This window comes from Mus pahari, chromosome 21 (assembly GCF_900095145.1).
Source record: "Mus pahari chromosome 21, PAHARI_EIJ_v1.1, whole genome shotgun sequence".
NCBI lineage: Eukaryota > Metazoa > Chordata > Mammalia > Rodentia > Muridae > Mus > Mus pahari.
Genome location: NC_034610.1, coordinates 54422146 through 54438568, shown reverse-complemented (window position 1 = coordinate 54438568; position 16423 = coordinate 54422146). Strand labels below are relative to the sequence as shown.

Sequence of the window (16423 nt, the reverse complement as noted above, 5' to 3'; positions counted from 1 at the left end):
TCTCTCTCTCTCTCTCTCTCTCTCTCTCTCTCTCTCTCTCTCTCTCTCTCTTTTACTTTTCTCTCTCTGGGTTTTTGTTGGTGGAAATAACTCTGAAAAATAAAAATAAAATCCAACTACACATATCTATCTATCTATCTATCTATCTATCTATCTATCTATCTATCTATCTACCTATCTACCTATCTACCTATACAAGTATCTTTGCCAATTCAGTCTCCCATAAATGCAAAATATAGTCCTAATACAAGACCTGGCTATTAAGAAGTAAATACACTTTAATTGCATGGTGTGTGAATGCTGCCATTTTAATATATGTTCTGGCATTAAAGCCTAAAATAATCTCTGGTTTAAGCAAGAGAGATGGATCATGAGGTAAAAACAATTACTTTGCAAAACTTCTGTTATTAGGGCTGTGCTATATAACATTGAAATAAACCTTTTTCTCCCTAAATTGCTTATGGTCATTTTGCTTTATCAGAACAACAACAATATTAACCAACCAGAACCCCCAGAGCTCCCAGGGACTAAAACACCAGCCAAAGAGTACACATGGGGAGACCCATGGTTCCAGCCATATGTAGCAGAGGATGGCCTTGTTGGGCATGCATGGGAGAAGAGGCCCTTGGTCCTTTGAAGGCTTGATGTCCCAGGGTAGGAGAATGCTGGGATGGGGAGGCAGGAGTGGGTGGGTGGGGAAGCACCCTCAGAGAGGCAGGGGGATATGGATTGAGGTTTCAAGAGGGGAAAATGGGATAGGAGATAACATTTGAAATGTAAATACATAAAATATGTATTAAAAAATAAACACTAAGTAATACAATTTAAATACACTGATATTTCATGAGATATTATATCAAATGGAACTTTAGTTTGTTTTATATCATTTAAAACATTTAGAACAGATTCCAGGGCACAGGAAGCTCACAGTGAATTCCCGTTAATGTGTACTTGTCATATGATAGACCAGGTTCATTTTCCAACTCTTTTGATATGTGTGCTGAGCATGCTGCCTCTGGAGTAAGAATGACTACATAGTAGAATGAGTAGTGAGTAAAAATAAGCAATGATTTTCTAGGACATTCTCAACCAGTGGTTAGTAACTCATAGCTTTGGTAGTGTAGTTTGAAATTTTAGGCATCTGTCTCTCAACTACAAAGCTGAGAATCAATCTCTGTCATTTCTGAAAGTATTTTCTCAGAATCACTTGTAAATTATGTGGCAAAGTAAAATAAAGTTTGTTATAAAACTGCATTAAAGAATGCTAAACAAATTAAAATGTTTGTTTGATTACTCTAAATCTTCTCAAAGTCATTACCACTATATATGCTATAAATCTACATGTGTTATATACTATTTCCTGAGTGTACCTAATCATATTGTTTTCCCCCTTAAACAGTCTCACAGAAGTGGTACAGCTTAGGGACTATAATTTTTAAAAGACCTAATTATATATCTCCAAGTCATTTTTATTCTCTCATGTTCTAGAAACATCTGAAATTCTGAGGTTTAGTCATGTTTGCTTTATAAATCATGATCAAAAATAATTAAGAAGCATTGTTAATAATTGCAAGTGTTTCTTTCAATGCCCCCTATACTTATGATTATTCCATATGTGTATTGTTTCCAACCTTTAAGCCATGCAAGGTGCCTGAGACTTAGTCCTTTCTTTATAGGCAGTACCTATGTAGAATACTCAAAACACAATTACTTTTAAAGCTGTACAACAAAATCTACTTAAAGAATTAATTATCCACTAATTTATGCAAGGAATTGCATAAATTTTATTATGACAATTTTCTAAAGGCATCAAGCTTGTTCCCTTTTAGAAAAATGGTCTATTTTACAATTAAAAAGTATTTATCTTTTGTCTAATTATAGCCTCTAAATTGGGACACAAGTTTTCTCTATTTCACATTTGCTTAGAGTCTGTTTTCAGAGAGCTGAATTTAGTATGACTTATGCAGATTTACTATGTTCATTTCTGTAGACATTTATTGCAAAAGTAAGGTGTGTAATTTGTGAAGATGTTATGGAATCATTATAGAAACCATATAAGCCATATGATTAAGAAACCATCCTACAAAGCTATTTTGAAAATTAACTATTTTAAGTAAGACTATAAATGACCAAGGCAAATCTAAATAAATAATTATAGCAGACTTGAAATATTTTAAACTCTACAATATGTAAGAAGTAAGACATCCCCCAGTGTTTTGAACACTGCCAAAGAAAACCAATGGAAGGTATTATCTAAAGGAAATGGAATGACCATGAGATTCAACTTTGTCACTGCTGTGTGTTTGTGTGTCCCTATTTGCAAATAAAATATTCTAGGGAGAGAATACTGCTTCCTGTACAGATTCAGACATATAGTCCTATTAAGTTTCAATATTTATGGGACTTAAGTTCTTGTTATACTAAATATAACTGTGCACAAAGGAAACAAACATAGACAAAAGAAAATATAACCTAGTATTCTAGTGATGTTTAAGGGTAGGTAAGTTGGGGCATCCTATTTGAAGCACAAATCTAGGTGTAACAATGTTCTATTAATGTGGATATTTTCATGGGACTCAGTCATCCCACTCTCAAAGCTGAAGAAGAGAAACATATTTGCTACTTTGACCTCACAACTGCTTCCTAGGGGCAGGTTTTGAATCTCAGCCTAGCCTACAATAGGCTAATATAGGAAGGAATCCAACATAGATTCAGTTTCTTGCTATATAGTGTCAACGATTACAAGAAGAAAAGTGTTCCTTCATTTTATAAGCTTTGGCGATACTGACTCAGAGTTTGGGGCTGGCCAGTAGACAGATTTGTAGAGTAATTAAAAATAAATCTCTATAGCAATATGGCTACTCTGTCAAGAAATTACATATTCAACTGGAATGAGGTACGTCATACACCTTTAATCTGAAACAATGAAGTCTAATTGAAGAGCAGACAAAGTGACAACTCAGAAAAATATTTGACAGAATGAGTCAAAGATAGGATACACCCAACTCTCACAAGAGCAGATAGGAAAGATTGCCTCTGAACTCCACAAACTGAACTGCTCTAAACTCAACAGGTTATATTTATATATGTATTAATATTCAGATATGTATATATGTATATATTTGTATGTGTGTATATTTATACACACATATGTATAAAAATAATTAAGTAAATGAGGCCATAAATCGGTTCTGCTCTGAACTGAACTGAGCACAACTGACTTTCACTCCTTTACTACCAATCTTTCCAAGCAGAGCAATTTAGTCAGAAGCTTAGTGAAGACAGTTTGAATCAGTCAGTTTGGAGAGGAGTTTGAGCCACAAGAGCTAAGTTGAACCAGCTGGCCAGAGTTCAGAAAGAACTAGAAAGGGTAAGTTTATTGGTAGCATGTCTCAGAGGCTAAAATATTCTAGACCTATTCTTGCAGATGGAGGCTAGAAGCTAAAGAGTTTAAGGTCTAGGCTTGTAGTAGATTAGATGTATGGAAGTTGGAAGCTTTCAGACCTATGCCTAGGGATAGTTAGAACAGAGAAAGAAATGTTCTGGCTTCACACAAATACATAGCTCTCATCTCATCACTTAATCTGAGGAACTAAAAATGAAATTTGCATTTACAACAGATGATGTCTCTGTTAATGATCTATCCTGAATTTTCATTACTTATCTATGCTTTAAATTTTTATTCAATTTTTAACTAAAATAAAATTGTATTTTCCCTCTCGAAATTCTGACCTTTCTGGCATATCACACACTCTCAAAAGTAGGGTTTCTTTTACTTAATTATTTTTATACATATATGTGTGTATACACACACACATATATACATGTATATACATATACATACATATGTACATACATCATACATACATACACATCAATCCATATATAAATAGAACCTGTTGAGTTCATTTAATGGTGCTTGGATATATCTGCTTTTATGACTAACCACTTGGTATTGGATAACCAGTTAGTAGTCATATCTCTGGGGAAGACTAACTCCTCTCTTCACAATCAGCATTTGCTTATAGCTCTTCATCTAAATGTAGGACCCTATGAGATTCTCCCCACCCATGTTGGCATGCCAACTGTTGTCATTGTGTTGAGATTTCATGGATGCAGCTTCCTTGTTATGTCAAGAAGGTATGGTCTCAGGAGACCTGGGACTGTGGCTCTTACAACCTTTAGTTCCCTCTCTTCTAGGTTCTCTGAATGTTGGCTGTAGGGTTTGTATTTTAGATGTATTAGTTATGGCTAGATACTCCATGAGCACTTGTTCTCTACATTTCAACCATTTGTGACTTCCTGTAATGTTTCCTATTGGAGAAGCTTCTTTCATGAGGAATGAGAGCTACAACTATCTGTGGGTATAAGGATGAGGATTTAGGATGCAGTTACAAATCATGCTAGGTTAGGAAGTTGGCAGAAGTAGATCTGCTAAGATCTAAGAGTTCATTAGCCATAGTTATTTGACTGGGTTTCCAGTGTCAAAAGTGATTTCATTCTCACTGAGCTGGTCTTAATTCCAATTAGATAGTTGCTAGTTACCACGAAAATATGCATGCCACCATTGAACCGTTAGGGAACCGTTAGAGCCTTGAGATTGTTTTTTGTTTTTTGTTTTTGTTTTTGTTTTTGTTTTTTTTTATGTATTACAGCTCGGTAGGTAATATTGATTGCTTTGCTACTATGACAGCTTAAACTTTAAAGGCCTTCCAGTACTGTGAAAACTAGCCTTCAGGTAGGAGTTGCTCAGGTCTTTATCAATATGAAATTGCCTTCTACACCTGGGGGCAAAAAAGGGCAGGGACAGTAGGCTACATAGCTTAAGGAATAAGTCTCTAGTGCTCTCTTCACCAGCAACTCAAAAGGGCATTTTCCATGTCTGATACTGTGATATATTTTAGGTAGACTATGTCTCTAAAACATAAATAATGTGTATAAATGACCATTATTTTTCTAAATACTTTAGAATATATTTTCTAAATACATTATTTTTCTAAATACTTTTGGCATTTCCTCTAGTAAAATAAAGATAGAATGGCTGCCTGAAAATGAGTAACAGAAAAATCAATTGAACCAGAAGGCACTAGTTACCTGATATATTTCTATATCTGCAGGCTCAAAGGCCTGACTAAGGTCACAAAACATAAACGTAAAAAGTGAATGCCTTCTCAGCATACATATGTCCTAAAGAAGAGCAATTGACACATTTAAAATGGCTTGCCTTATACATTTACATTAAAATGTGACACGATATCAAAAGATTATAAGACAGGAAATCTTCCACATACTACCCGGAAAATTTTGTAGATAAGTGTCATGTTAAAATCTTGTGCTGTCATGAGTATAACTTGAGTAGTAATCACAAATGACAGCTGAAAGGGTATAAGAAAAGACACTCTGACAGCTAAGTGATGATCTTGTTATCTGTATTCAGAATCATTTTACTTACAACAGACATTGCTCCATAAATTTGCCTTATGATCTATGTTTTTATTAAGTGAGAAGATTCAAGCTAAATATCCTGTTCCTTGACATTTATTTACCCTAGTGTTAATATTGCTTCATTCACTTTTATTTGATTGGACAAGATACATATAAGCAATTAGTGTTTAGCTGTATTTTCTTTTATGTTTTAGTTTTGGAAGAACTTCCCTCATTTGACAGTTTTAATGTGTTTGTTGTCATTGTTTATCTAACAGTGGCTGCTAGACAGGTACAGGTGTGGTTGTGCACTATGCTTTTTCCTTATTTTCTTTCATACCTTATACTTCTGAATACCTTAATCATCTATGCTCCTGGTTTAGAAATGTCACTGTTCCCTTGGTAATGCCTACTCATTTTCATTAATCAATAAGTTAAATGCCTTAATTGCTCATAATGGCTATGTTTCTCATATACTTGAAGATATCAGTTTTCATCTTACTAAAGTCCATTCCGTTTAAGTTTCTTAATTAAAAGTCTCTCTATTATATAGTTCTTTGAAAATTTCAATCAATAAATTTTTTATGATACTCACCCTCTCTCCTTAATTCCAGATTCACTGAAATTCTTTCTCCACTCAACATTGTGTCCCTTTTCCAGCATAGGATAACTGTAAAAAATTGGAGTTGTATGTTCATGCATGTGTGTATATATAGATACAAATATACAATGAAAGTCCCTTTCCTTTGCATATTTCTCTATTCTATTTAGTGACCAGTGCTTCAATATTTTGCATTTATCTAAACTTCTACATTCAAAGTTGTTAATTTAACATCAGAGTGTCTTCTTAATGTATTATACTTGCCTTCATCTCAACTGCCTTGAAGAAACTCTCATCTAACTATTATGCTTCTGCAATATTGTTTTTTATTTTCCAAATATTAAATTCATATTTGTACATGTTCAACTAATTACACATATAAACTCAACTTCATCTTGGAATTAGACATAATAAAACAATAATTTCATCATCAAAACCCTTAAGATATTGAGAACTCCACTTTAACAGTTAAGAATAGATGGGGCAGTGGTAGTGCACGCCTTTAATCCCAGCACTTGGGAGGCAGAGGCAGGTGGATTTCTGAGTTCGAGGCCAGCCTGGTCTACAGAGTGAGTTCCAGGACAGCCAGGNAGCCTGGTCTACAGAGTGAGTTCCAGGACAGCCAGGGCTACACAGAGAAACCCTGTCTCGAAAAACAAAAAAAAAAAAAAAAAAAAAAAAAAGAATAAATAGGTTGCCAACATATGAAAGGCAGACCTGTTTCGAGCATGCTTTGTGCCAAGAGTTATAAAAGAAATAAAGATAAATACTACCTGTTATTAATAGATTTATAAATAATAGTAAAGGACAAATTAAATGCAATATTACAGGTTTTATCATAACTAAAAAACCCCTGAGGCTAGCTTGAACATTTAATTGCTAAGAATATGCNTGGATGTTCCAGTCACCAGCTTTATGTATTATTTCTCTTTGTTTCTGCTTCTTATTAGCCTCAATCTTTTCATTTAATGCTCTTGGATAATTTCTATTTCTATCTTCATCTTGTTGTGCTTAGTCTCTGTTTTAACAAGATTATGAAGAGATAAAATAGATAAATAAAATACTGGAAAAAGAAGCAAAAGAAATGNGTAGACAGTCTTAAAATTCAAGAAAATGCTGAAAGACACCAAGATGATCCAGAGAGTAAAAGTATTTGCTATAAAACCATGACCTGGGTTCAATACACAGGCACACATGGTGGAGAACAAACCAATTTCTCCATATTATCTCCTCGCATCCATATGCATTCTGTGACACTGCTATTCCCCCTATAAATGCAAATGTAATTAAAAATTTAAAAATGGTTGACATCCCTGTAATAGCAATTGAGTAGTACACAATTCTAACAAAATTTCTGAAAAATTGTAGCAAATGCATACATTTTAATGGTTCCATCCCACACCCACACCCCAAGAAGGTACATTCTGACATCTAAAATTAAATTTACAAAATTTAGGACAAAATATATTTGGAAAATAGGAGACAGACCACACTCTTCATAACACAGTTTCAACTTTTATAACTTTGGGTTACACAGAATCAACTTTGATTTGAAATATTAATAGATCCCATAGACAAACAATTTATAAAATGGGACTCTCTAGCTTTCTCAGAAACACGAATAAATGTCCACCAAAGATGCACTTGGTGAATGTTTTCAGTCTCAGAGGGACCTTGGGGCTAATGTTTAAATGACCCTCATTGCAATTAGATCAGGAGAGTAATGATGCTGGTTATCTGAATAAAAAAAAAAAAAACAAGAGTTAAAATAAGCTTCTTTCAATGAAGAGATCAAATTATGTAAAATTCATTCTTCTATGAATAATTTATGAATTGTATTTTATCTAAAGCATCTATAATGCAATCAGAAGAAAACATGCTGTACATTCTATTGGGCTCAGTACCATCTCTAATTTTATGAATCCACATGAAGTCTTTGACATGGTGATAAAAACTAACATCTATCATCTAATTTCTAGTTAATTTGAGTTTTTGAACCATATTTACCACTTTCAATATTGGTCCTTATCAAAACATATGGTAATGGGGCTAGAAAGAAGATGGTTCAGTAGATGACAATGTATATTGTTTTGCAGAAGTCCCTAGATAAGTTCCAGCACCCATTTTGGGCAGCTCACAATCAAAATTAGTTATAAACATACAATTTGATACATTACTTTACTATAATTCAATTTGTCTGATTCTAATAATCTCAAAATTATATCATTTATTTATTTAGCGGTCTTAGGGAATTGAACCCAGGATCCAAACACAGGAAGTAAATTTTCTATCCAGTAGGCTACAGTCAAAATCCTACAATAACCATAGACTAATCAGTTGGGAGTTTATTACCCTAATTTTTTCCTCATATCAAATTTTCACAATATTCCTCAGGAGTCTAAAGAAGAGAATTGGATTTAAAAAAATCCCAGTAAAGTTTTACATGTACATTCTACCAAGAACTACACCATGGAAATATAGAATATGGATATTTTGACTTTCAGTGATCACAAAATACTCTGACATGTGACTGAAATTCAGTTGCCAGAAGTAAAGCGAATCATAAAAGGAAAGCCTTGAGAATTTTATATTAAGCTGTGCAGAACAAATTCACACTGAACTGCAGATCCAAAATGATGACAAATATACAATGATTGAAGCCTGTCAATACATAAAAGCTTCCAGATGAGTGAGGATTCCCAGAGAAGAAAATTGAATCAATTGAACCTGTATGTATTAAGTCTAAACCACATAGCATTCAATAATTTAAATTCTGCAATAAATATGAGATGTGAATGAATGGAATAAAATAAATCAAATTATGTTTTGAAATATATTTTACTGTAAACATAAGCTTAAAGAATATCTCATTATTCAGTACCATATAATAGTTCAGCAGAATGTAATGAAGTGCTTATTGCCACCATTACTGCCAATGTATGTTGCTACATCTACAAGGGATGTGCATACACATGAACACAGTTCTCTGTAATTTGCAAAACCATTTTTTACCTTTGAGCATCTGAAGTTTCAGAGACAGAAACCATTTACCTCCAACATCTAGCCCTAAGGCACTACTCTCCCTTGTTTCTACCCATCCAACTAATACAGGAAAGGAAAGAACATCTCCCCTTATGCCTTTCCAATCAACTCTTTTGCCCAAATCTGACACTCCTTTCCAAGATTCCCATAGCACCTCACTATAAAATTATATATATACATACATATATACATATAGAGTCATTATTCAAAGTGTTGCTTAGGAATGACTTTGTTCTTCTATTCTCATTTAAGATATTATTGTTTGTCCAAGATGGTTAAACATTACAGTCAAGTTTCTTGTATTTTGGTCATAACCAATTTTAATCAAAAATACATACAACAACTATGATGTCACAAGTTGTGACATGTAACAAAAGTATGGCTGGGTCTGGAGATACAATTCTGTGAGGCAACACATATTATTCAAGGCACTGAAGTATCCCCAGCTAAAAAAGAAGGAACGAAATGGCACCTTTCATTTATTTTTTAAAGATCTTAACAAATCAAAATCTCATATCATTTAGTACGTATCTGGAAGGGTGTTTTGTTACTGCCATTCTTGCACTTGCATGGTAAAAATAGACATGTAAGTTTATTCATTTTCCATCCTAAAGTGTTACTGAAGGTGAAAATATGACAGATGACCTAGGTTTATTTCTTCTCTATTCCCACTGGGATATATCTATATTCCAAATTTGTTAAATGCATGATACAATATAGAAATACACATATAGAGATAGATTAGATAGATGATAGATAGATAGATAGATAGATAGATAGATCGATAGATAGATAGATAGATGAATGAATGATAGGTAGATGATAGGATAAATAAATGATAAGTAGAAAGAAAGAAAGAAAAAAAGAAAGAAAGAAAAAAAGAAAGAAAGAAAGAAAGAAAGAAGGAAGGAAGGAAGGAAGGAAGGAAGGAAGGAAGGAAGGAAGGAAGGAAGGAGGGAGGGAGGGAAGGAAGGAAGGAGGGAGGGAAGGAAGGAAGAAAGAAAGAAAGACAGTCCATTATTGTCATAGACTTGAGATTTTCATTGGTGGAGTCTGTCATTTAGACATAGTTAGTCTACAAGGATTAAGAATTAGATTAAGAATCCCAGTTCAAAGCACAAAGCCTTGGCTGTCAAACTCATTTTATTCTATGATAAATACATTTTACTCTTATTTCATAAAAGAAGGTTACTCATATTTAACCATAATGTGGTAACATTTTTGTGATGTTCAGTGAGAGAATGTGTACACCCAGTGAAAATGCAATGTGAACAGAAGAATCTAGCATAAGATGTAAGCTACTTTTAGCAAGCAGTTGAAGGATGCTGGCAAAATAAAAGATTTTAAAAAGTGGTAACTCAATTTTGAAATGATGGTGTTGAGTTGTTATAAAGGTCATCTACCCTTGGCCTCATTTCAGCTTAATAGAAACAGGTTAATCTTTTTTTCCTGTTATTCTTTCAATTTGGAACGATACCGGGATTTCTGCTGTACTCTTCATGCATCATATCCCATGACCTTGACATTATTCTGCAGTTCTCTTTCTCAGGAAGGAGCCTGTAAATGAGAAGTAAAATAGATCTTCCAGTAGAGACCCACAGCAAAACCTAATTAGGCATATTACAGAAGACCTGATCACAGCAGACATTCAGTGATAATTCTTCCATGACATATGGAGTCAAAGAGATTCATTTTAACCCAGACAGAAACAAACAAAATGAAACAAAACAAAGCAAACCAAACCAAGCCAAAACAAAAAAAGAAAAATTGGAGAAACAAGTATGGTATGCAAAATCTACAATCAAGTAAAAATATACATGAAAAACTTTCATGGAGATCAACAATTTAAAAATGTGTCTCCTTCAAGTCTTCACATTTTCTTTTTTTTTTTTCTCATTAACCTTTAATTTTTTAACTTGATTTTACAATAAACAGAAAAGCTGATCCCTAAAAAAAATACCATTGCTGACAATTTTTAAAATGAGGTTCATGTTTGAAAGAATTACCACTATATCCTGTAATTGCATCCTTTATATACAAGAAGTATGTATAAAGTGCTTTCAAACTATAAAGTAATCCTAATATATAAGATACAAATGGTTGCCCTTAGGAGTTAGTTACAATTGACTACTTGTAATGAATCACAACTGGTTACATCTTTGATTTGCATAAGAAAATTTATATAAGAAAAAAAATCATCACTTTATCACACCAACTTCTTCTGTAATTTAAAATGAAAAACTCCACGGGTTTAAAGTTTTCTATAATAATTCAGTTATTTGCTTTTTTTCTACCTTTTAAAAAGTAGAAGATAAAGTCTAGGACAAGCAAATGATGTTCTCATACTTTTACTTCCCAAAGAACAACCCTATATTCTAGAGATGGAGTCTTTTCCTCTTACTCAAAATATTCAAAACCTAATTCTAATGCTCCCAACATCATACACATCAGGGTCAAATTAAAATGTTTTACTCTCTAAAGCTGACCATGGTGGTACATACCTGTGGTTCCAGAAACTGAAATGAAGTAGAGACAGGAACATCAAGTGTTCAAGGTCATCTTTAGCTACATAGAGTACTGGAGGCTGGCTTGAGCTACCATGACTCTGTCTCAAAAGGAAAAGCAGAAAAGGATTTGCTATGAAGTTTTTAAATTAAATCTTCAAAGCATAAAGTATATTACTGAGCACAGGTTTGAGAAAGTACACAAGGAAGATTATTTTTCAAATACAGTCTTCCAGGATCTAAATTAATCTTCTTTCTGTCTTAAGAAGGACAGGAACTTAAGTTTCCATTAGTTAGGCATTCCTTAGTTATGTGGACATAGAGACCTGTATACTGAAAGTACTTCTGATACCTTGTGAAGTATACCCCAAAGGAAAACAGAGGCACTAAGAGAATAAGAATCCAGACTGTCAATTACTATTTGCAGAAAAAAGGATTTTCATGCTTTGTTTCCTTACTTAAAACAGTATGAATAAGTTTTCATTTTTTTGCAAAACACCCTATGAAGCAGACAGTAGATATCTTATCTTAAAAGAAAAATGATTACAAAGGATTTGTGTATGGTTGAATTAAAATCTGATTAATCATGTCTAGAGTTAGAATACACTTTTACATCTACATTAGGCCTATTCTTCATTATTTCCATCATCAAGTTAAGTCTGTCCAGTGAATCATTTGTAAACAGTAAGCACAGTACAAGGACGATGATTTCCTGAGTTCCCCTGAGCAAGCCAGGGAAACCAAGCCACTAAACAAAGCCCAGCCTCCTGTGCAGACCACACAGAACGTAGAGGATTCTTCCATCCGTGTTCTGCTGTGTAGCTGACAGACAGTTCAGTGGCTGATACAAAATCGATTTAGCCTCATTTAAAATTCACTCTTGTTTCTGCATTCTTTCTTGTGTTTAATTAAGAAAAGTCAAGAAATATATAAATTTTATCTCATAATTGGAGTTATGCCTTAGAAATACAGCTTATAATTCTTATTGGAGAAAATCAGGTGATCATTACTGAACAATAATTAATAACAGTCTTCCACGTTCACAAAAGAGTAAGCCTATGGATGCTAAATCTAGTTGAGATTGATTTTTCAAGTATCAGCAATATTAGTTTTTAAAATATTGCCATTTGTGTTGTGCAAAGAATATTTATGTATATAAACCAAACTACTGGACAAAAAAAAAGGTAATCATCAAAATTGACATTTTCTTGTGAATTCCACTTCATTTCCAATCCATCTCTTAGGTCATCCCGGCCTAGCAGTCCTCTTGAGTAAAAGGTCATTTTTTCAATTTAGTTTTCTTCTCCTTCTTTGATAATACATATACACCAACCACTGAACAATAGAAGGCCATATAATAGCAAAAGCTAATGTACCAGGGGACATCTCAAAGGGCCACCAAGATGGTCTCTGTGAGGAGGACTGATTACTTGTCTGCAAAGATAATTTTGCCTGCAAAGCAATTAGTGTTTCTAGTTTATGAACTCTCTGAAAGACATTCTGCATGTCCTCCTGCAATCTAATGAGCACAAGAGCCATCTGCTCATCAAAGCTGCCTCTCGACCCCTCAGCCTGAGCCCCAGCATTCTCCATCACCTCCACTTCCTACTTGCTGACCCTTGGTTCCTTCACTCAAATGTGGCACTCTATACCCTCTCCCTCTCCTGACACTGCAGAAGTCCTTGCTCTCTCTACCTCTCTTCTCACGGTGTGGCACTCCACTGCTACTTCTGCCATCTCCTCCGTGTTTCGCTTCACCTTTTCCCTTGACTGCTACCATCTACATTTTCCCAATGCTGCCATTTCCAGGAGATTGTTAAGTATCTTCACAAAACCCAGAACTTTCCAAGTGCTGAGTAGGATCACCATCTACGTAATACTCTTGTCCAAATTGCTCCATAGAATCACAGTATACTTCACTATGTAAATCACTTGTCAAATGATGTATTCCTGAAGCATCATGGCCATGTCTTATAAATTCAATATATGGTACATTTTTCAAAGAAAATTAAGGTCATAATAGGATTTACCTGACATCCACCTCATTAGACTCAAACAAATAATATGCAAAGACTATACAATTTTTATATCTTGATTTTGGAGATTCACCCAAGAATTAACTAGGATTTTTTAAAAAGCAAAAGGTAGTCAAAATATCATTATTTGCAGATGATATGGTAATATACTTAAGTGTCTCCAAAAATTCCATCAGAGTACTCTTGAACCTGATAACTTCAGCAAAGAGGCTGGATATAAAATTAACTCAAACAAATCAGTGACCTTCCTCTACTCAAAGGATAAGTAAGCTGAGAAATAAATTAGGGAAATGATACACTTCACAATAGTGACAAATAATGTAAACTAACTCGGTGTGACTCTAACCAAGCAAGTGAAAGATCTGTATGACAAGAACTTCAAGTCTCTGAAGAAAGAAATTGAAAATCTCAGAAAATGGAACGATCTCCCATGCTCATGGATTGACAGAATTAATATAGTAAAAATGGCCATCTTGCTGAAAGCAATCTACAGATTCAGTGCAATTCCCATCAAAATCCCATCTCAATTCTTCATAGAGGTAGAAAGTGCAATTTGCAAATTTATTTGAAAAAAAAAACTCAGGATAGTGAAAACTATTCTCAAAAATAAAAAACCATCCAGTGGACAAAAGAGCATATTCAACAAATGGTGCTGGTTAAATTGGCAGTCAGCATGTAGAAGAATGCACATTGATCCCTTGTTATCTCCTTGTACAAAGCCCAAGTCCAAATGGATCAATAAAACCTGAAACTTATAGAGGACAAAGTAGGGAGGAGCTTTGAGCACATGGGCACTAGGGAAAATTCCCTAAACAGAACACCAATGGCTTATGCTCTAAGATCAAAAATATACAAATGGGACCTCATAAAATTGCAAAGCTTCTGTAAAGCAAAGGACACTGTCAATAGGACAGAATGGCAACCAACTGATCTTTACCAATCCTACATCTATTCATGGGCTAATATCCAATGTGTAAAAAGAACTCAAGAAGTTAGATTTCAGAGAACCAAATAACCCTATTAAAAATGGAAAACAGGTAAACAGAATTCTCAACTGAGGAAACTTGAATGTCTGAGAAGCACCTAAAGAAATGTTCAACATCCTTAATCACCAGGGAAATGTAAATTAAAACAACCATGAGATTCCACCTCAAATCCGTCAGAATGGCTAAGATCAAAAACTCAGGTGACAGCTGATGCTTATAAGGAGGAACACACATCCATTATTGCTGGGATTGCAAGCTGGTTCAACCACTCTGGAAATCAGTGTGGCAGTTCCTCAGAAAATTAGACATTGGAGTGGTATAACTGAGGACCCAGTTATACCACTCCTGGGCATATACCTAAAAGATGCTCCAACATATAACAAAGACAAATGCTCCACCATGCTCATAGCAGCCTTATTTATAATAGTCAGAAGCTGGAAAGAACCCAGATGTCCCTCAACATAGGAATGGATACATAAAATGTGGTACATTCACCCAATGGAGTACTACTCAGCTATTTTAAAATAAAATGACTTCATGAAATTTGCAGGTAAATTGATGGAACTAGAAAATATCATCCTGAGTGAGGTGACCAAATCACAAAAGAGCACACAGGTATACACACTCTGCTATAGCTGTATCCTGAGAGTCTCTGCCAGAGCCTGACAAATACAGGGGCAGATGCTCGCAACCAAACATTGGGCTGAGCTAGGGGTCCCCAATGGAGGAGTTAGAGAAAGGACTGAAGGAGCTGAAGAGGTTTGCAACTTATAGGAAGAACTACATTATCAACCAACCAGACCCCCCAGAGCTCCCAGGGATAAACCACAAGCCAGAGAGTACACATGGAGGGACCCATGACTCCAGCCAAATATGTAGCAGAGGATGATGGCCTTGTCTGGCATCAATGAGAGGGGAGGCCATTGGCACTCTGAAGGATTTATGCCCCAGTGTAGGGAAATGCCAGAGCAGGGTAGCAGGAGTGGGTGGGTGGATGGGAGAGCACCCTCAAAGAAGCAGGAGGAGAGGGAGGGAGATCAGGTGTTTCAGAAAGGGAAACCGGAAATGGAAAGAAAAAAAAAGCAAAGGGTCTATTCTTATTAATAATGTATTCTACAGTTTAGAAAATATATAGAACGATGACTGTATAATTTGGTAAATGATATACCAAGAATTATTGTTAAATATTACACAAAACTTTTGAATGCAAGCCAAATGTTTATTTCAAAGGGAAATGCTAAATATATTTAGTTTACATACACATGAAAGTTTCCAACACTGATAAATTTTACAGGTATTTATAAACAGCCCAATGAATGTCTAATGACACATGGTGAGTGTCAATTAAGTTCTGCAAGTACTTTAATACCCACCTTACAATACTGAGGGCCGTGCATTATAATTTAGCATAACTAAATATCAGTGCACAGTTGTTTTAATTCATAAAACATCTCTAAATTGCAGATGAAAGATGATACAAAATTATAGACGGCTTTTGATAATTTGTTTTAGTGTAGATTATATCAAACTATTCTTACACATTGTTTTAGATCAATTAACACTCTTTGGTTTGTGTTCACAGAATACATATATTTAGACTTTTGTTGGACTGACTTTGAAATACGAAATGCAAACACAATAATTCCATTCACTTCTGGCATTTAACATGTATATGTCCACTAGATGCTGAAAAGAGTATGAAGCACATGTCAGTGTCACTTATGTGACCCAAGTGACTGTTAGAACATTCACCTTATGAAGAAAGAAAGAAAGAAAGAAAGAAAGAAAGAAAGAAAGAAAGAAAGAAAGAAAGAAAGAAAGAGGGGGACG

At 34.5% G+C, this 16423-nt stretch overlaps 1 protein-coding gene and 1 pseudogene across 3 annotated transcripts in view; one reads left to right on the top strand and one right to left on the bottom strand.

Annotated features, from left to right (window-relative positions):
• Nkain2 (sodium/potassium transporting ATPase interacting 2) overlaps positions 1–16423 on the top strand; it is a 1076406-nt gene that overhangs the window by 654493 nt on the left and 405490 nt on the right. The window lies entirely within an intron of this gene.
• The window catches only part of LOC110338451, a 7461-nt pseudogene continuing 3896 nt past the window's right edge, over positions 12859–16423 (bottom strand).